This window comes from Bison bison, unplaced genomic scaffold (assembly GCF_000754665.1).
Source record: "Bison bison bison isolate TAMUID 2011002044 unplaced genomic scaffold, Bison_UMD1.0 scf7180017858048, whole genome shotgun sequence".
In the NCBI taxonomy this organism is placed as follows: Eukaryota; Metazoa; Chordata; class Mammalia; order Artiodactyla; family Bovidae; genus Bison; species Bison bison.
The window spans coordinates 3124355-3145922 of NW_011488621.1; the positions used below are offsets into that span (position 1 = coordinate 3124355).

General features: G+C 37.5%; 1 protein-coding gene across 1 annotated transcript in view; it reads left to right on the top strand.

Annotated features, from left to right (window-relative positions):
* The window catches only part of MMP16 (matrix metallopeptidase 16 (membrane-inserted)), a 406901-nt gene that overhangs the window by 84439 nt on the left and 300894 nt on the right, over window positions 1-21568 (top strand). The gene's annotated exons all lie outside the window — the stretch shown is intronic.

The following is a 21568-nucleotide window of genomic DNA, read 5'->3' on the forward strand; positions in this document are numbered from 1 at the left end:
TTGCCTTCAGTCTGTCCCAGCATCAGAATCTTTTCCAATGAGTCAGCCCTTGGCATCAGGTGGTCAAGTATTGGAGCTTCAGCTTTAGCATCAGTCCTTGAATGAATTTTCAGGGTTGATTTCCTTTGATCTTGGTGTCCAAGGGATTCTCAAGAGTCTTTTCCACCACCACAGTTCAGAAACATTAGTTCTTCAGTGCTCAGCCTTCTTTATGGTCCAACATTCATATCCATACATGGCTACTGGAAAAACCATAGCTTTGACTATATGGACTTTGTCAATATAAACAGATAGAAATAATGGTGATTATAGAAAGAAAAATTGTTTCAGTAGAAAACTATAAGACACTCTAAAGGATGTTAAATTCTAGTCCTGTTCATTGTCTTTAAGGCTTTGTTATTTATCCCATAAACTGGACTTGAATATGAATTTTTCTAGTTTCCTTTAATATCTGCCTGCAACTATCCAAATTAGTATTTCCAATTTTTCTCCTTTCTTACTTGGAATGATTGGGAACTAAAATTTTCTTTTTCCAAGGCCCTGCAGTCTGAAGCTGGATGGCTTCATATAAACTTTAAAGAAATCCACATAACAGGTCATGTGTGGGCAAGCTTCATGCCCATAGGTGTGTGAGCTCAGAAGGTTCCCTGGAGTTCCCCATGCCAACACCAGAGACAGTCAAATGCAGACCAGGAATTCCACTGGGTTACCAGTGCTGCCCTCACTGCACCATCTAATGATGCTTCAGGTTTGCCATCTAGAAATCTCCCTAACTGGCAGCCCACTGAATTCAGAAACTGGATTTCTAAGCGCTAGCCTTTGCTTTTCCTTTATTTTCATAGAAACTCCCCTCATTAAATGCCTGACTGCTAGCATCACCTGGCAAAGACTCTCTACTACCAATTCCCAACAGATGATTCAACTGGTCCTTAATGAATGAAAGGCAACCTGATGAGAAAAGGACTTTTGTCGTTCAAAGGAAAGAAGTCTGTTCCTTCTTTCCTTGGACAAGAAGTGGGACTGACAAATTCTGTGTTTAGTCAAACTCTAAGTAGGCTCTTGAACCTTCTCCCAGACCTGTGCACTTTCTTATAAAATAAGTTTTTAGCAAGAACCCTGCTTGGTCAGTTTAACCAGAACACCCCTCCCCTCCAAATATATGATCACCTTCAATATCTGATCAGGCTCTTCATCCCTGTCCCTCCAAGCAATGCCTGATCACACTGGCCTGTCTTCAGCAAGAATTGTATTAGGTCTGTTTAACCTAGAACTCTAACCCCTGATGCTTACTCTTAGTAATTTTTCATTTACTAAATAATCCCCAGTCCCAGCCCCACTCCTTGGCTGTAAATTCCTGCTTATTTGGGCTGCATTTGGGATTCTCCTGATCGAGCGTAATAGTCCTAAAAAACAATTGTTTCGCTGCTTTAACTACTATCCAGGTCTAGTTCTTCTTTGACATAAGTGGGGAGGTAAAGGTAGCCCTGGGAATTCAGAACTCAGAGACCCAGGAACCATGCTCTTCTAGGTCACTGCCTGGATTGATATTGAAGTGTGTTCTCTACTTCCCATCTTCCCAGGCTCTGGTAGCCCTCAGAAGTTTTCCTTTGCATCAAGTCCTTTTCACACGGGTGCCTTGGGCCCTGCTCCTGTGCTCTTCCCCCAGATCTCTATCCCAGGGTCTCCAGAAACTGCTTCTTCAGATGTTGATCACATGTCCATAGAGCGGTTGCTATATTGGATGGCCATGGGCAACAGGGACCGTGACTAATCCAGCTCACTCTTGGGAAGGACTCGTGAGGGCCAAGATTGATGCCTGGCATTGGGGAGCTTTAATAGTACCAACAAGAGCATGTTTTAGCTTCTGATGCTGTGTGGTGGTGCTGGTTTAGTGACCAATAGTTAGAACTATGACTGTGTGTTGGATTCAGGGAAAATTTATTTAATTCTAAATGTCTTGGGACTTCTCTTCTTAGAGTGGGAAGGAGGTCAGAATCCTACCTGAGACAGTTTTATTTAAAAGGAAAAAACAAAGCATTAGGTTACATGACCACATATGTAAAGTATTTAACATTAAAGATTGTTATGGAAAATCCATTTGACCATTTAATTTTAGATTTTGGAAAGAATATTAGCCCATTTATTTTACTGAAAACTTTGGTTCTTATTAGTTATAAGCTAATAAGACATTAGACAAAATTTTATAATAGAATTAATAAAATTGTCCTTACAAATACAAACGTAGTAAACTTGTTAGGTCCTTTCTTTGATGAAGAAAGTGATAGAAACATTTTGTCTTTATTTTTAAGTATTTGGAACATTATTTATTATAATCTTCACTTGGAATAAATGGGTTAAAAATTCTGTCCAGAAAATTCACAAGCTGAAAACGGAGATGAGCTGTTTGAAGAAGATCAGGAACACCAGGTGCAGACATTACAAAGATAAGCTGGGATAACCTTGAGGTTCAGCCAAGGGGAGAGATAGGAATGACCTCTGAATAAGTGAAAAGATAGAGTAAGAGAAAATGAAACTAGCATTTGCAGAAAAGTTCCTTAAAGCCATGACTACAGAAATGGAGATCTAAACGATTGGACTTCACCATTTTCAAAAAAGGACTGCCCATGCTGTATATTTTACTGGTGAATAAATTAGACTTTTACTCAACAATTCATTAGTGTGTATGAGTGTGGGAATTTCCTGTGTTTGATGCATATACATAAAATTGTCTAAAGTAGCCCTTTGCTTTCTACTCATTTTGGGCAAATAAGGATCTATCATTTTTAATTAAATGGTCAAATCTTTATTTACAATGAATGCTGTTCAAGAGGTAACTCTGTTATATTAGAGGAAAGCTTTGCTTTTAGTTTTAAAATCTTTTTTTTTTTTTGGTTCAAAATCAACCTCTACTAGTGATCCAGACAGATCATTGGATCTCAGAGAAGCTGTTTTCTAACTGTAACTTAGGATGTGTGTGTGTGTGTGAATTCTTTCTTGGTTTTTTTCTTATTTTATTTTAGAGTAAATTTAGATTTACAGAAAAGTTGTGATGATAATACAGATAGTTCCTATATTCTTCAGAAAAAAATTTGCTCTACTATTAACATCTTACATATGTATAGTGTGTTTGACACAATTAATTGTCCAAGATCTATAATCTGTTATTAGCTAAAGTCCACACTTTATTTGAATTTATTTAGCTTATCTGTTGTCCAGCTTTTGTTCCAAGATCCCATTCAGGACACCACATTCCATTTAGTTGTTCTGCTCATCTCTGCTGTGATGGCATTTTCTTAGATTTCCCTTGCTCTTGATAACTTTGACAATTTTGAAAATTATCAGTCAGATTTTTTTGTCGAATGACCCTTAATTGATATTTGTCCAGTGTTTTTTTTTTTTTTTTTCATGTGGATAGATTAGTGTTACAGGTTTTCAGAGGAAGACTACAGTGGAAAAATACCGTGTTCATCACATAATATCAAGATTATATACTAACACTGTTGCTAATTTTGATCATTTGGGTGAAGTTTTGTACTATGAGATTAGTCTTTTCTCCCCCTTTTCATACTGTACTCTTTGGAAAGAAATCACCATACATAGCCCACATATCAGAAGGTTGGAGTTATGCTTTACTTTCAAGAAAATAACTATTTTATGATAGAGATTGTTACAACTAAATGCATATAAACAAAACTGTGTATAAAAGGCTTGGGAAATATGCTGTATTATTTAAATAAATATTATTAGTGATGGTCATCATAGTAAGACTGTCAAAAACATGCAAGATATGCTGTCAAACAGCATCTCTGCAAGTAACTTACAACTCAGTTATAAAGCTGAGGGAATAGATGAAAAGCAAGAAAATAATATTTTGATTAAGGAAACAATAGTCTTTCTAAATAAATTCATTTCCACTGTTTACCAAATGTTGACAACTAGTTCACAGAGATGTGCTCATTTATTTTTCAAATTTACTGCCTAGTTGGCATATGCTTTTTTCAAATCTGGTTTGTGCCAGATAAATCATTGTCCAATTTGCATTATCCTTTTACATACCAAGGTTTTATAGACTCTTCCTTTACAGTCAATTTTTCAGTGTAAAATTGAGTGATACAAAAATATGGAAAAGTGCAACGCTATTATTATTTTATTTTATATGTGTCCATTGGATCTGAAAAACAGAACAGGGAGTAAAAGCAACTCTTCACAGGTACCTCAGTGGTAAAGAATCTGCCTGCCAAGGCAGGAGATGCAGGAGACGTGGGTTCCATCCCTGGGTTGGTAACGTCCTCTGGAGGAGGAAATGGCAACCTACTCCAGTATTCTAAAAATCCCATGGACAGAAGATCCTGGCAAGCCCCAGTCCACTAGGTTGCAAAGAGTTGAATTTGACTGAGCATGCACACACATGTGGTAAGAATAAGTGACTGCAGCCACCCAGAAGTGTGTGGAGATATATATATATATATATCCTGAAACTTCAGTATTAAGGGAATATCCATGAAGAAAATTGCTTCTCAGTGTATAAGCATACTCAGTGTTCATGTAACAAAAACTACAATAGTTTTATAAGAAAACAGTCACCTTTGTAATTCATTTTGCCAGAAAAGTTCTGGTAATATCTTTAAGGGTAAAAAACACAATGAATGGAAAACACAAAAATAAAAGTCAAAACTTTAAATTGTCATTACCTAGAAATGAAAGTTGGTTGAACCAGACACAATACATTTATAGATATTTATGTGAAATGTTGAAAATAAAGTCTGTGGTTTTTAGTCATTTTTACATAGAAATAGTATTAAACTGACAATGAAAATCAATGGTACATATTATTTTGCAAATATTTAAGTTTGGAGAGTTCCTGCAACTAATTAGATCCTAGCATTCGCAATGATTGGTTTGGAATTTTGAGACCAATGGAGAATTCCTTAAAATCCAGAATAAGGTTATTATTCAAGCCCTTTGTGGTCCTTCAACTTGAGAGGAACCAGGAGCTAGTGGAACACTGATTTGGATTTGAATCCCAGCTGATTTATTTATTAGCTGTGTGATTTTCAAACAACTCATTAAGCTGTCCTGTACCTGTTTTATAAGTTTAGAGTTACAAAGAGGATGTTTGTGAAGAGACCAGTACACAGTAGGTGTTTGATGAAGATAAGTGATTATTGGGAGTTACATTTGCTACTGACCTCTAGTAAGAGCACTGCTTCATATATCTTCATTTGAAATTAAAAAAATAATAATGCTTTCCTTCTATTTTGAGAAAGTGTGTATTAAAATTATCTGGGTTTCTCAGGCTAGAAGAACATATATCACTCTTAGAAATTAATGTTGCAATTAAGTAAGCTTTGACTGGGCTAAAGTATTAATGCTGGATATTCTGAGAATTTTAAGTTCATTTAATTATTTAATTTTTATTGTGCACTTAACATGTTTTGGGTGTATAATTAAAATTCTGGAAAACAATGTGAAATAAGGTTTAAATTCCTAAAATTCGGCTAAATTTTGTTAAGTATCAGCTGTTTTTTGTTAAGAGGCAGGAAAATACTTGTTTCTAAAATTTTGTTCGTAAAAATGCTGTTCAACTTCACTTTTACCTAGATCTTGATATTAGATTTTGAAACTTTATTTTTTCCTTCTTAATGTTTGAGAGAGCAGTGGTTTGTTTTTACAAAGCTGAGAAAATAGTTCAAAGGGGAAATAAAGTAAGATGCATTTGCTACTGAAAAGCTGAAAGTGTTGCCAATAATGAAAATCTTTCTGTTTAGTTGTAGTGATTGAGAAAACAGTTGGAGAGCTGTAATTGTCCGTTAAGATAATGAGCACCATGAGCTAGAAACAGCGTGTGTGGAAGAGGGGTAATACCCAGCACCATGGAAAAATCTGCAGCTTTCAGAGGGTCATAAAAACTAGAGGAGGATAAAACTATACCAAAGAACTACAGACACTGAAGGCTGACTTAGTAGATTTCAGGGACTTCTTACTGACAATCTTGTACATACTTATCATGAATTTTAAGAGAAAAATATTTTTGTTATTTATCAACTGGCCTTTTGCATATTTTATATTAAATTAGTTATCATTGATAATTTGCTCATTACTTTACAAAACAATCTGATTTGCTAGTTGAGCTCCATTTATGATTGGCCAAGGAAAAATAAGTTGATCCCAAGAAAAAATAAAATTGTTCTTATTTGATTAAGTGGTTTCAAAATGAAATTAGTAATATCACGTTTAAATTGTTATGACTTTTTAGTTAAGAGTATGAAAAACTTGGAAAAACTATTAACTATAAAACTATTAACATTTCAAAAGAAAAATTATTGTGTCTTCTATGTTCTGTCATTGTATCAGATACTTGGAATTAAAAATTAAGAAATACATGATACTTATGCCCAATCTATTAAGCAAACAGATTGTAATCTTGGGCAATACATTTGATATAGCTGAGCTTTATATAGAGTTTTGCAAAGTTCCCAGTTAGGGAACTAAGTATTAATCATTTCTAAAGTTGGATCATGAAAATACAATAGAAATTTGTAAGGCAGAAATGGCGCATTTGAGACATTGACCATGTCTGTTTAGCCAAGATATTAAGAGAGGAAATAATTTAGGGATGGGATAGGTGTTCTATGCAGCTAGAGCATGTTTTAAAAGGAGGGGAAATAGTAGAAGCAGCTGATAGATGTATGTTTGCTTATACAACTGGACTATTAATGTGTGCAATTGGTGCCAAAATAAAAGAAGTGAAATATTTTGGGAACTTTATACCTAGTTTTTGTCCTTTTATATAGTTCATGAGGTTCTCATGGCAAGTATACTGGGGTGGTTTGCCATTCTCTCCTCCAGTGAGTCACGTTTCATCAGAACTCTCTGTTATGACCCATCCGTCTTGGGTGGCCCTACGTGGCTTGACTCAGCTTCATTGATTTATGCAACCTCTTTGACATGACAAGGCAGTGATCGGTGAAGGAGATATAAGTTAGAACCCTGTGTGGAACAACTGATTGGTTCAAGACTGAGAAAGGAGTACCACAGGGCTGCCTGCTGTCACCTGTTTGTTTAACCTATATGCGGACCACATCATGAGAAATGCTGGATGAGCTAAAAGCTGGAATCAAGATAGGTGGGAGAAACATCAACAACCTCAGATACGCAGATGATACCACTCTAATGGCAGAAAGTGAAGAGGAACTAAAGAACCGCTTGATGAAGGTGAAGGAGGAGAGTGAAAGAGCCAGCTTAAAACTAAATATAAAAAACAAAACCCAAAAATCATGATCATGGCATCTGGCCCCATTACTTCCTGGCAAATAGAAGGGGGAAAGGTGAATGTAGTGACAGATTTCCTCTTCCTGGGCTCTAAAATCATTGTAGATGGTGATTGCAGCCATGAGATCAGAAGAGGATTGCTTCTTGGCAGGAAAGCTGTGACAAACCTAGACAATATGTTGAAAAGCAGAGACATTACTCTGCCAACTACGGTCCACGTAGTCAAGGCTATGGTCTTCCCAGTGGTCACGTACAGTTGTGAGATCTGGACCATAAAGAAGGCAGCAACACCAAAGAATCCTTTGAACTGTGGTGCTGGAGAAGACTCCTGAAAGTCCCTTGGAAAGGAGATCAAACCAGGAGATCTTAAGTGACATCAACCCTGAATACTTGTTGGAAGGACTGATGCTGAAGCTGAAGCTCCAATATTTTGGTCATCTGATGTGAACAGCTGACTCATTGGAAAAGTCTCTGATGCTGGGAAAGATTGAGGGGAGAGGAGAAGAGGGCGTCAGAGGATGAGATGGCTGGATGGCATCACTGATACAGTAGACATGAACTTGGGCAAACTCCGGGAGATGGTGAGGGACAGGGAGGCCTGGTGTGCTGCAGTCCACGGGGTTGCAAAGAGTCAGACACGACTGAGCGACTGAACAACAAAATACCTAATTTACTTAAACACTTTAGTGCTTGTTGAAAAGCAAACAAAATCTTAGAATGGACTTTCTAGCTGAGCTCACTTGCTTTGGAATATTAGAAACACATCTTGTTTGATAAAGAGATGGTTCCTTCTTGCTCCCTTTTCTCATAGGTTTTTCTTTTTCTCTACCCTTAGGGCTCTGTCTCAGACTTGTAAGGTTTCACAGCTACACAAAGGAGTTCTTGTTACTTTTCCTTAAAGCCACAGTCTAGAGGCGGTCTTGGCTGAGGAAGGGGAATGATACTCCAGAGCAATATTTGTCTGGCTGGGGAAAGGACGTTCGTAAGTGTCAGTTAATGTAATGTGGCTTCTACTCCTGAATCAGTTTCAGTCAAAAGTCCCTCGTGACATAACTATTTTGAGTGGCAAGGATACCCCAGGAGTCACGAAGGGTCGGTGTTCTCATTAAAGTTTAGGAGATGAATCTCTTCTTAAGGCTGGGAATGTGGTGTTAGCATAATTGTAATATCTAAACAGTCCTCACTTCTTCCTTGCATGTTTTCTGTGCTTCAGTTCACCCATTCTTTAGGCCTCTGTTGGACCTAAAGGCTCGTAACAAATAACTCCATGCTCTAGGCGGTCCCTTCTTTCTGATCAGTACCTAAGATCTTCATTCTTGCCTCTCTGGCTTTCAAATTTAGCTTTTTCCACAAACCAACCTCTCTGTCCCCATCGGATATAAGTATTTTCTGCCCACCCTTCTCCACCCCACACATTTTAAGTGACATTTTGAACCTTGACTCTTCTGTGTATCATGTACTTTTATCTGCGTCTACAGCCTTGCCTCTGGTATGAGGGTTTCTGGTTCCAGGGATCCCTGAGTCACTCTGAACTTCTATCTGTCCCAGTCAGCTAATGTAAAGAGTTGTGTTGGTAGTAGGCTTTTTTTTTTTTTAAGGAGATCAAATATAAAATTTCCCCAAAATCATAACAAGCAGAATTTCAAATTAAGTTTGATGAAAATACTCTTTTAAGTCCTAGATATTGGTCATAATACTTTTAACTGTATTATGATTGGGAAACACATTAAAAGTTTATTTTTAAACATGTCCAACACAGCCCCAGCAACAAATTCTTTTCACCAACTTCTGCCCAGATCTCAGTTCGTTTTTTCCAGTTCCCACACTAGGCAATTCCTTCTGTGTATGTTATGATGAGCATACGTATTAGAGATTATTATCTTCTGAGCCCCACAGTAGGAATATTGGAAGCACTAGAAATCATAGGGCTTAAGCCAGGAGGTTCTGGAAATGATAGCTCTCCAGGTAAGAAGGAAAAGGGACACCAGGTAAGAGGGAAAAAGAACACCTATGGGAACTTATGCCTTTGATGAAGGTTTTGGCTTTTTTTGCCTCTAGCTGTCTACTTCATCTCTGAAACTTTTCTTTACATTTTCTATTTATTTTTTCCTGATGCTTTCTGAGGATACTCCTTAACTGATACTAATTCACTAATCCATTCTTCTACCTGAATCATTACACTCCTCAACCAATGTGTTGAGTTTATTATATCCACAATTATATTTTGTGCATTTACTATCTCCAGTTGTATTCATGTTATATCTTTTTATGCCTGTATAAATATTAAACTTCTCATATATTTGATGATATTTAATATACTTCTTCAAAATATTTGTCCTTCTGGTTCATTAATTCTGATTTTACGGAGTAGATGGTTTTGTTTATTGTCTTCCTTTTGCACAGATTGTGTTATAGGTGGGTGGAACCTCCAAAGATCATTAGCTAATGAAACCTCAGACTCAGTGTATGTCCCCAGTCTTTGGAACTGTGTGTGTGCAGGCCATCTTGCTGACTCTGTCCCTGCCCACTATTCAGTTCGAATTTTGTTGGTCTGAGTCTATGGCCATACCACCCTGAACGTGCTGGCTCTTGTCTAATTTAGTTGGTCTGACATGGGGCCCAAGTTTCCGTTTCTCAAAGCTGCCTTGGTGGAGTCAATGTGCAGCCATGTTCAGGAACCTCAGAACCTGATCACTGTGAGAAGGAAATGCTGGGGGACAGATGGGCATCCCTACTCTGCAATGTGTTCCATGCAGCGGGGAATGGCAAAGAAGAGGCTAGTGAGTGCTCCGCCCTGAGCAATGCGAGGCAAAGGGAAAACCAATATCCTCCAGCCCACACCACGTCCGTAACCCAGGACTTGCGCCTTCACTGGCCTGCACAACCTAGATTTGCCCTGGGGATTTCCCACTTTTTCTTGTCAATTTCCCTCTCCTTTGTGTGCCCTCTCCTGGACTGACAGGCAGACATTTTTGTTGGGAACTGCAAGTGTGAATCTCTGGCTTGTTAGCCTTTCCCTGTGAACAGTGGCAGAGAATTCATAGGAACAACCACTGCTTCACAAGGGCAGACTCATGTATCATCTGTTTCCCTGATGGCTGTCACTTCTTTATACCACCTTGGTACCTTGTCATTTGTTATAATGATGATAATTTACATGATTTAAAAAGCTGTAAAATTCTTAAAATGGCAAGATTACATATGCTTTATAGTAGGAAATATATCTGTTGAATATTTCTACTTGAATATTCCAATGTAATTTCTTAAAATTGTTAACACATTATTTAAAAAGTTGCTGCTGTGGTAAATGCTGATTTCTGAGTATATTTTAAACATGTTGTGAAGACTTTAGATAATCATAATGAATATTATTGACTGCTACACTATGTCTTTGTGTTTCTTGGAACTGTTTAACAATTGTATTCTTTGTTTGTTTGGTCAGTCGCTCAGTCATGTCCAATTCTTTGCCACCCCAAGGACTGCAGCACGCCAGGCTTCCCTGTCCTTCACTATCTCCCGGACTTTACACAAACTCAGTGTCCATTGAGTTGGTGATGACATCCAACCATTTCATCCTCTGTCTCCCGCTTCTCCTGCCTTCAATCTTTCCCAGAATCAGGGTCTTGTCTAATGAGTCAGCTCATCTCATGAGGTGGCCAAAGTATTGGAGCTTCAGCTTCAGAATCAGTGAGAGTTTTTTCAAGAGAACACAGTGGTCATAGTAGACACCTTCTCCCAACAGCAAAAGAGATAATTATACACATGGACATCACCAGATGGTCATCATCAAAATCAGATTGATTATTTTCTTTGCAGCTGAAGATGGAGAAGCTCTATACAGTCAGCAAAAACAAAACCTGTTGCTGACTGAGGCTCAGATCTTGATCTCCTTATTGCCAAAATCAGACTGGAATTGAGGAACGTAGGGAAAACCTCTGGGCCATTCAGGTATGACCTAAATCAAATCCCTGATGATTATACAGTGGAGGTGACAGATTCAAGGGGTTAGGTCTGATAGACAGAGTGCCTAAAGAACTATTGACCAGGGTTTATAACATTGTACAGGAGGCAGTGACCAAAGCCATCCCAAGGAAAAAGAAATGCAAAAAGGCAAGATGGTTGACTAAGGAGGCCTTACAAATAGCTGAGAAAAGAAGAGAAGAAAAAGGCAAAAGAGAAAGGCAAAGGTATATCCAATTAAATTCAGAGTTCTAGAGAACAGGAAGAAGAGATAAGAAAGCCTTCGTAATATTCTTAATTAAAGTGAAGTTGCTCAGTCGTGTCCGATTCTTTGCGACCCCACGGACTGTAGCCTGCCAGGCTCCTCTGTCCATGGGATTTTCCAGGCAAAAATACTGGAGTGGGTTGCTATTTCCTTCTCCAGGGGATCTTCCTGACCCAAGGATAGAACCTGGATCTCCGGCACTGCAGGCAGACTCTACCATCTGAGCCACCAGGGAAGTCCAATAGTTGGCTATTATTATTATTAGTTGGTTATTATTACTGTTCCTTATGGCCTTCAGAATAACTGCTTTCTCTGATTCTCTGGCTTATTCTGTAATCATTTAAATAAAGGGATACTCATTATATTTAGGATCATATAAAAACTAATACACTCAGAGTGAGACAATTTTATGAACAAAATTCAATACAAAATTTTTTGAATTATTTTAATTCTGAGGATCAGTGCTTGACAAATTTCTTGTCTTCAACTTAAATCCAGATAGTTACATTTGCTATATTTAAATAACCACTAGATGAGAGAGACAATTACTCTAATTAAACAGTTGCTGTTGTCTCCTGGTGTATTTCCCTTAAACAATAATAGACTTGAATTTCTCCCTCCACTCATTAGCTTATAAACAGTTTTGTTTTTTTTTTTAATCTAGGGTACATTACCGATTCCCATAACAGATACTATGATGATTCCATGAAACATATCCATAAGCATCTATTATCTTTTAAAGTGAATGGGCTGGATAGTGCTTACTCAGTGGACTTTGTATAAAATTGTCTTTATACAAGATGATATGTCATGAAACTGAAATTTTCTTTTCAACCATCTTGAGAATTGATGTAAGATTGCTAGACAATCAGACTTAAAGGTGATCAGATTAGACGTCTGCTCATAGTTTTCCCTATACGCAAAACTATATATACTCTTAGTCTATTTCTTAGGGGTGTTTTAAAAGCGATATAAAGGTGCACATTACTGACCTGGAAATAACCAGGTTATTTGATGGATTCCATTTTCTAGATATAACAACTGGTTCATTAAAACATTTGGTGTGCAATTTGACAAGTCAGCTGAATGTAAAATATTAAACTAAAATATAAAAATGTTTCTTATAATCTCCAAATAAAAATTTAAATATCTTTATAATTATTTCATTTTTTAAAAATCAAGGCACTGTTATATGGAAATAAAGCATGCTGACTTCACCTAGATACTTGATTAAAATAGGTCATTTCACCATTCTGTAATGTTTTCTGTCATGCATGGCTTGCACAGGAAACGTATTCATGTTATAAAGTGTGATTTGTGCCATCATACCTTCCAACAGGATAATGCCCATGAGGAAAATAAAACATATCATTAAATTTAAAAAATATTCTCTTAGAAAACAGCCAGCTCTGATTAGTCAAAATCTTGGAAAAGCGAATGTCGGCACTATTTTAGCTAAAAATGGAAATAGATTGCTTTATACACAGTGCTTATCAAAGGTCATTTAAAATGTAATCTGACTTTGCAATCCCTTACTTCATATGTTTCTTTAGAGTTCGTGACCTAGTAGAACACAGGAGATTGAGAGTAGCAGCATCATGTAATCCATGCCACAGGATCCTTACATATTTTTTCATACACAATGGAAACACTATTGCATGGACTTCAAAATATTAATTTATTTTCAAAGACGTTTAAACACTCAGGATCAGTTCAGTTCAGTCGCTCAGTCGTGTCTGACTCTTTGTGACCCCATGAATCGCAGCACGCCAGGCCTCCCTGTCCATCACCAACTCCCAGAGTTCACCCAGACTCACGTCCATCGAGTCAGTGATGCCATCCAGCCATCTCATCCTCTGTTGTCCCCTTCTCCTCCTGCTCCCAATCCCTCCCAGCATCAGAGTCTTTTCCAATGAGTCAACTCTTCGCATGAGGTGGCCACAGTACTGGAGTTTCAGCTTTAACATCATTCCTTCCAAAGAAATCCCAAGGCTGATCTTCTTCAGAATGGACTGGTTGGATCTCCTCGCTCAGGATAGGCCATCTTTTAAATAAGGTTTTACCTGTATTATTTTATCAGATCATTGGTTGTTCTTTTATTTGATGTTTAACCTGCTACAAAATTAATTTTATGTTACTATATTGTCACTCTGGACTTTTTTATACTTAGAAGTTGATTGAATTTTGTTTTTCCTGTGAGCTCTAGAATGTTTTACTAAAACCTGAATGTAGTCAGCCTATTTTTGACCATAATTGACTGATTTTCTCCCATCTAATAGAGGTCCCCATTAAATAAAAGTGGTAAAAGAGGCCATCTTCAGAGTACATTAAATGAATCAAAATTCTACATTGCTCGTCTGGTAAAAGAATGATTCCTTCCAGCTTTGTTGGATCTTTGCCCTTATTTTGGTGGAATCTGTGGAGAATCTTTTCTCTATCTCGCGAAGATGTGGTCGTCTGTATTCCTTTTATAATAGGGTAATCTCATAGTATCTCACCTGTACTTTCTTCCTCTGAGGCAGTTCCAGTATTAAAGCCTTTCTGTTTGCACTTACACAGGCTCTCCCTGGGAGAGACTAGCTCACCTGTCAAAATACCGTAACTGGTGATTACTAGCGCCTCCAGAGACAACGTCTGTACTACTGCCAAATTCAGAAAGTCTGAAATTTTAGCAACTGCTAAGGTCATCAACTTCTACCATCCTTAGATTCTTAATCATGGGGGATGGCTTTTATAGTTATTGGTTCTCTAGTGGAGTGGGCCTTTTATGGTAAAACTGGGATGTGGGAATATATATATATATAAAAACATATATAAACATATAAACATATATATATAAACATATATATATGTTTATACACACATATGTTTATACACATTAATATGTTATATATATAAACATATATGTTTATACACATATATATGTTATACACATTAATATGTTTATGTACATATATAAACATATTAAACATATATAAAATATGTTTAATCAGAAGAATTTCTATTCTAATATGTGGGTATTGAGAGCCAGACCTCTTAGCCATGATTGGAAAAAAAAAAAAAGATACCTCAACACTGAGAGAAGAAAGATCAGGTAAAACATATGGCAAAGAAAGAATAAAGATTTTGTGTTAAAGGCTCAGGGAAGAAAAGCAAATTAAAATTAAACCAGTATGGGCCTTCAGCTTCACATTCCAGTGTATTGATGTGGATGCGAAGGAGCTAAGAGAAGTTTCCCTGGAGCTGAGGACATGTGTTGGGCCTGAGGTTTACTGATAGCCCTTGGAACATAAATCCCTGGGTATCAGGGAGATATCTAAATAATATCTGTGGAGACTAGAAAGGATGATAATTGAGTAATAGCACAAGAGTTTTCAAAATCTTTATGACACATAATTTTGTTCATGTCTATGAAACTCATGAAATTAAAAGAGATGTTACAACAGAGTAGTTAAGAGCCAAGACTCTGAGCAGCACTGTTTTTTTCAAAATCTAGGTCTCTCTTTTACCAGCTCTATAATTCTGGGCAGGTTATTTAACTTCTTCTTTGTCTTGGTTTTCCTATGTTAGAGTGTGTAGCACAGGGCTATGGTCAGGATCAGTTAAGTTGATTAATGTAAAGTATTAATACTTATAAGAGTGCCTGGTACATTAAAAAAAAAAGATGCTCAATACATGTTAGCTAAAAATGCCATGAGAGTAATTATGGTATTATATTGTTATAAAAATATTATAGTTATGAAAATACTATAATGTTATAAAGGAAAAGGGAATTTGACCTGTTTTTATCATCTAGCCTTGAATTACTCATCCCCAAGTAGTTTTCAGAAACTTGCTCTTAGATTTTGATAAGGAGTTTATTTTCAGGTCCATTTCAGGACACATTTAAGATACTGCAATACAATATATTTTTTATAAATTCACAACATAAGAGCAATTTCTTATCTTTTGTTTCCCAATTTATAAAACTTTTTTGAAGTAGATAAGGAAGAAAACTCTACAGATGAGAAAAGTAACTCTGGCTAGAAGCCTATATTTATGAGCATGTGATTTGATAGAGAATAGAGCCAGCATCAGGCCAGAAAAACATTTATAATTAGAGTGGTGATCATCTATTGCCTTGAGCATGGGAAAGATCATAAAGTTAATTTTAAAGATTCTTTACTAGGATTTTTCACAAGGTAAATAAAAAATAAAGTTTATTTTTACCTTTAATAATAATAAAATCTGATAACTAATTTACTTTTGTAAAATACTAAATTACAACTGTCTTTTGCTTTTGTTGGAGAAGGCAATGGCACCCCACTCCAGTACTCTTGCCTGGAAAATCCCATGGAAGGAGGAGCCTGGTAGGCTGCAGTCCATTCTCTTGGCAAAACTCTTGTTAGCCTTTGACATGCTTTATTTTGTACACCAAGGCCAAGCTTGCCTGTTACTCCAGGTATCTCTTGACTTTCTACTTTTGCATTCTAATCTCCTATGATGAAAAGGACGTCTTTTTTTGGTGTTAGTTCTCGAATGTCATGTAGGTCTTCATAGAACTGTTCAACTTCAGCTTCTTCAATATTAGTGGTTGGGACATAGACTTGGATTATGGTGATGTTGAATGGTTTGCCTTGGAAACCAATAGAGATCATTCTGTCGTTTTTGAGATTGCACCCAAGTATTGCATTTTGGACTCTTTTGTTGACTATAAGGGCTACTTCATTTCTTCTAAGGGATTCTTGCCCACAGTAGATATAATGGTCATCTGAATTAAATTCACCCATTCCCATCCATTTTAGTTCACTGGTCCCTAAAATGGAGAAGGCAATGGCACCCCACTCCAGTACTCTTGCCTGAAAAATCCCATGGACGGAGGAGCCTGGTAGGCTGCAGTCCATGGGGTCACTAGGAGTTGGACACGACTGAGCGACTTCACTTTCAGTTTTCACTTTCATGCGTTGGAGAAGGAAGTGGCAACCCACTCCAGTGTTCTTGCCTGGAGAATCCCAGGGACGGCGGAGCCTGGTGGGCTGCTGTCTATGGGGTCACACAGAGTTGGACATGACTGAAGTGACTTAGCAGCAGCAGGTCCCTAAAAAGTCTATGTTCACTCTTGCCATCTCCTGCTTGACCACACACAGTTTACCTTGATTCATGGACCTAACATTCCAGGTTCCTATGAAATATTGTTCTTTATAGCATCAGGCTTTACTTTTGCCACCAGGCACATCATTCAGGAAATCAACCCTAAATATTCATTGGAAGGACTGATGCTGAAGCTGAAGTTCCAATACTTTGACCTCCTGATGTGAAGAGCTGACTCATTGGAAAAGACCATGATGCTGGGGAGACTGAGGGCAAGAGGAAAAGGGTAAAATAGAGAATTAGATGGTGGATAGTATCACCAACTCAGTGGACCTGAGTATGATCAAGTTCGGGGAGATAGTGAAGGACAGGGAAGCCTAGCATACTGCAGTTCATGGGGTCACAGTCGGATATGACTTAGCGACTGAATAACAACAACTTGGTTAAGATTTGTCTCAAATGAATGGCTTTAAGAGTAAATTTTAGCAACCTGAGCTTTAGAGTATCTTCAACAGCAACTCAAGGACTCTTACCTAGAAAGCAGCTCATTATTCATCTCTTTTGAGCAGTTGCCCAAATGAAACAATGGTGTCATACATTTTATTAACATGCAGCACAAAAATCCCTGCTTACTAAACAGTTCTGAGTCCAGGAAAGCCTTGGGCCTTCTTCCAACTATTAATGTAGAAAAAAAAAAAATTACCAAACTTACCTACATCAGCAGAAAGCAAATACCTAATGCCATTCCATAATAAATCTGAGTATTCTTGCCCTAAATGCAGCTTTTTAAGCTTCTACAATCTTATTCTAACTCCATCCAGATTCTACTGTTGATCATGATGACGAGAAATAAAATTAGAAAGACAAACATGACAGGAATTAAATGCCGTTAGTCTCAAGAAGGCCCAGAGAAGGCAATGGCACCCCACTCCAGTACTCTTGCCTGGAAAATCCCATGGAAGGAGGAGCCTGGTAGGCTGCAGTCCATGGGGTCGCTGAGGGTCGGATACGACTGAGCGACTTCACTTTCACTTTTCACTTTCGTGCATTGGAGAAGGAAATGGCAACCCACTCCAGTGTTCTTGCCTGGAGAATCCCAGGGACGGGGGAGCCTGGTGGGCTGCTGTCTATGGGGTTGCACAGTTGGACACAGCTGAAGGGACTTAGCAGCAGCAGCAGCAGCAGTCTCAAGAAGGCCGCTCCTGCTGTTACTCATAATCACATACGGATCCTTGAATGTGGTGACCTGAGGACCAGGTGTTGACCTTTACCTACCTAGGGCATCAACACTCCTGGAGTCTTTTCCTCTGGCTTTTCTACAGCTTGTGTAGAGTGGAAGTATCTCTGCCTTCCAAAATCCTGCCACAGAGAATGATTTTGATGGCATCTAATCAAAATCTAGACTTCAGCAAACATATATAACCTTGGGAATATATTTATCTTCCTATCCTCAAACTGGTTGACAACTGTAGCTTTCACTTTGGGGCACCATTCTTTAAGCCTGAGAATTTGGGTTTGGGAGGAAGATGATAGCTTATTGAAAGGACTGAGCACTCACATTCTGGAGAATGTAAGATCCAGTAAAGCATTCTTGCAAATATATTTAACATTGGCTTACAAGATCACAGGGCATTTACTTTTAGATATGTTAAAGACATATAGGTGTACCATCATTATCCAACCAAATGATTGTCTAGTCAACCTAAGGTCATTTAAAATAAAATGAAGTGAAGTCGCTCAGTCATGTCCGACTCCTTGCAACCCCATGGACTGTAGCCTACCAGGCTGCTCCCTCCATGGGATTCTCCAGGCAAGAGTACTGGAGTGGGTTGCCATTTCCTTCTCCATTAAAGGCTTGGGTAATATATGTTACCAAATAACATTCTTCCCTCATTTTTTTTTTCCCACTTCTATAGGGATATAAGGATTAACTACCGTCTGTTGGCTAACATGAGGAAGGTTAAAGATCAAGATTTTCTAGTCATAGCCTTTAAACTGTGACTATCCAAACCTTTATTATTGTGGCTTGTTGGCTCTGATTAAGTTGTTCTATATTTACAATTTCAGAGTACTGTTTTTACTTTAGAAGGGACTCAAGCCATGATTTTGAGAGTCCATCCAGCACTCAGACTGGGAGTTCACTACGCCTGAGCGGAAGTTATGTGGGCAACTCAATAACAGTGTGTGTCTGTGGACCTGCACCCTCTACAGTTTAGGAGAGCTTGGTTTTGATTCTTCTCTTGGTGCACAATTCTTTGTATTGCCATGTCTGCTCAAGGGAAATATACTTAACTTTATTGTAAAGTATCATTTGGCTTAAAATATCTCCTCTTCCACTGCAATCTTTGTCTGGAAGTGTCCAAAAATTAAGTTTTGGTAAGGCAAGGTAACTATCTAACCATTTGACAATTCACCTAGAAATCTTGCCTAGAATTTTGTCTTACTATAAAATGTAAGACACAGATGTTAGCCACAAAAGTAAAATAGACACAAACTGATAAGCAGAGTTTTTTCATGTTTAAATACTACTAACTACAATTGTGGGCTCTATGCCTGTCATGATTAAGAGAGAAAAATGTATCTGTTTTATTATTTATTTCAAGATTTAACAGGAGTTGTTTCTAAGTTTCCTTTCTTATTTTCTATCTACATCTAAAATATTGTATATATTACCCTGTGGCTTAAGTAAATATTGTGTAGTTTCTAATATGTCATTTTTTTCACCTTTACCTATTTATAAAAGACATAAAATTATAATATTTTAAAGCATACAATGTGATGATTTGATATACATTGTGAAAATTTTTCTGCAGTTGGAGTAATTAGCACACCTATCACATCAGATATTTATCATTTTTTATAAGAATACAAGTTCTACTCTCTTAGCAAATTTCAGTTATATAATACAGTATTATCAATTACAGTCACAAGGTCATGCAGGAGAACAAAAGATCTTATTCATCTTATAACTGAAAATTTGTACTCTTTTACCAGCCTCTCCTAATTTCTTCTACTTCTTGCCCTTGGCAACTAGCATTCTGTTTCTGAGTTTGAGTTTCTGTTTTCGAGATTTTACATACAAGTGATGCCATGTAATATTTGTTTTTCTCTGTCTAGCTTATTTCACTTAACATAATAGTCTTCAGGTACATTCAGATTCTAAATGGCAGGAATTCCTTCTTTTTAAAGCTGAGTAATGTGCTACTTTGTATGTCACATTTTCTTTATTCTTTCAAACTCATGGCAGTTAGATTGTTTCCACACCTTGGCTATTGTGAATAATATTACAGTGAATATGAGGGTGCAGATATCTTTTTGAGATTATGGTTTCATTTCCTTTACTTCTTTTCATTTACTTCTGGATGTAGATCCAGAAGTGAGATTGCTGGATCATATTCTGGCTCTATATTTAATTTCATGAGAAGACTCCATAATGTTTTCCATAGTGGCTATATTACTGGGGTGACCAAAACAGTCATTTAGTTTTTTCCCATGAGATGGCTCTAGTAGAGTTTAGTTTTCTTAAATTTCATTTTAAACAATTTTGTTACATTGTATTGTGACAGCTATCATATCAGCATACATTTAAAAAGGATTTATCAAAATATCTGCACTTACGTTTAGCCATGGTAATATTGAAGATGGAAAAAAAATTCAGACAGTACACTGAATCAGGAGAAAACATTTGCTATTGATATGACCGATAGGCATTAATATCTAAAATATATACACAGTTCATACAACTAAAAAAATAAACAACCCTACTAAAAATGGGCAAAAATGGAATGTAGGTGGACAACAGACACTTGGAAATACGCTCAACATCACTAATTGTCAGGGAAATGCAAATCAAAATCACAATGAAATACTGCCTTATATATGAATATCTTCAAAAGGACACTAATAAATGGGGGCAGAAATGTGGAGAAAGAGAGCCCTGGTACACTCTTGGTGGGAATGTAAATTGATGCAGCCACTGCAGAAAACAGTATGGAAGTTCCTCAGAAAACTAAAAGTACAGCTACCCAGCAGTTACACTCCTGAGTATATATCTGAAAAAAACAAAAACACTAATTTGAAAAGGTGCATTATTTGCAACTTCCAAGATATGAAAGCAAACTTAGTGTCCATCAACAGGCATATATATATATATGGGTAAACATGAATGGATGAATGAATAAAATATCAAACTGATGAATGGATAAAGATATTTATATGTGTGTGTGTATGTGTGTGTATATACGTATAGATATACTTTAGTCGCTAAGTCATGTTCAGCTCTTTTTATGACCCTCCATGGACCGTAGCCCGCCAGGTTCCTCTGTTCATGGAATTTCCCAGGCAAGAACACTGGAGTGGTTGCCATTTCCTTCTTCAGGGGTTCTTCCCAATCCAGGGATAGAACCTGCATCTCCTGCATTGGCAGGCAGATTCTTTACCATGGAGCCACCAGGGAAGCCATATGTACAGATACTGAGTAGTACTCCATATCGGAGGACGCAGTGGCACCCCACTCCAGTACTCTTGCCTGGGAAATCCCATGGACGGAGGAGCCTGGTAGGCTGCAGTCCATGGGATCTCGAAGAGTCGGACAAGACTGAGCGACCTCACTTTCACTTTTCCCTTTCCTGCATTGGAGAAGGAAATGGCAACCCACTCCAGTGTTCTTGCCTGGAGAATCCCAGGGACGGGGGAGCCTGGTGGGCTGCCGTCTATGGGGTTGCACAGAGTCCGACACGACTGAAGCGACTTAGCAGCAGCAGCACTACATATATATATATATACACACACACACACACACACATACACGTATATATATATATACATATATACAATGAAGTACTATTCAGTCATAACAAAGAGTAAAATGGGAATTTTGCCATTTCCAGCAACATGAATAGACTTGGAAGGCATTATACTAAGTGAATAAGTCAGATAGAGAGAAATGTAATATGATATCATTTATATGTGGAATCTAAAAAGTCCACAAACTAGTGAATC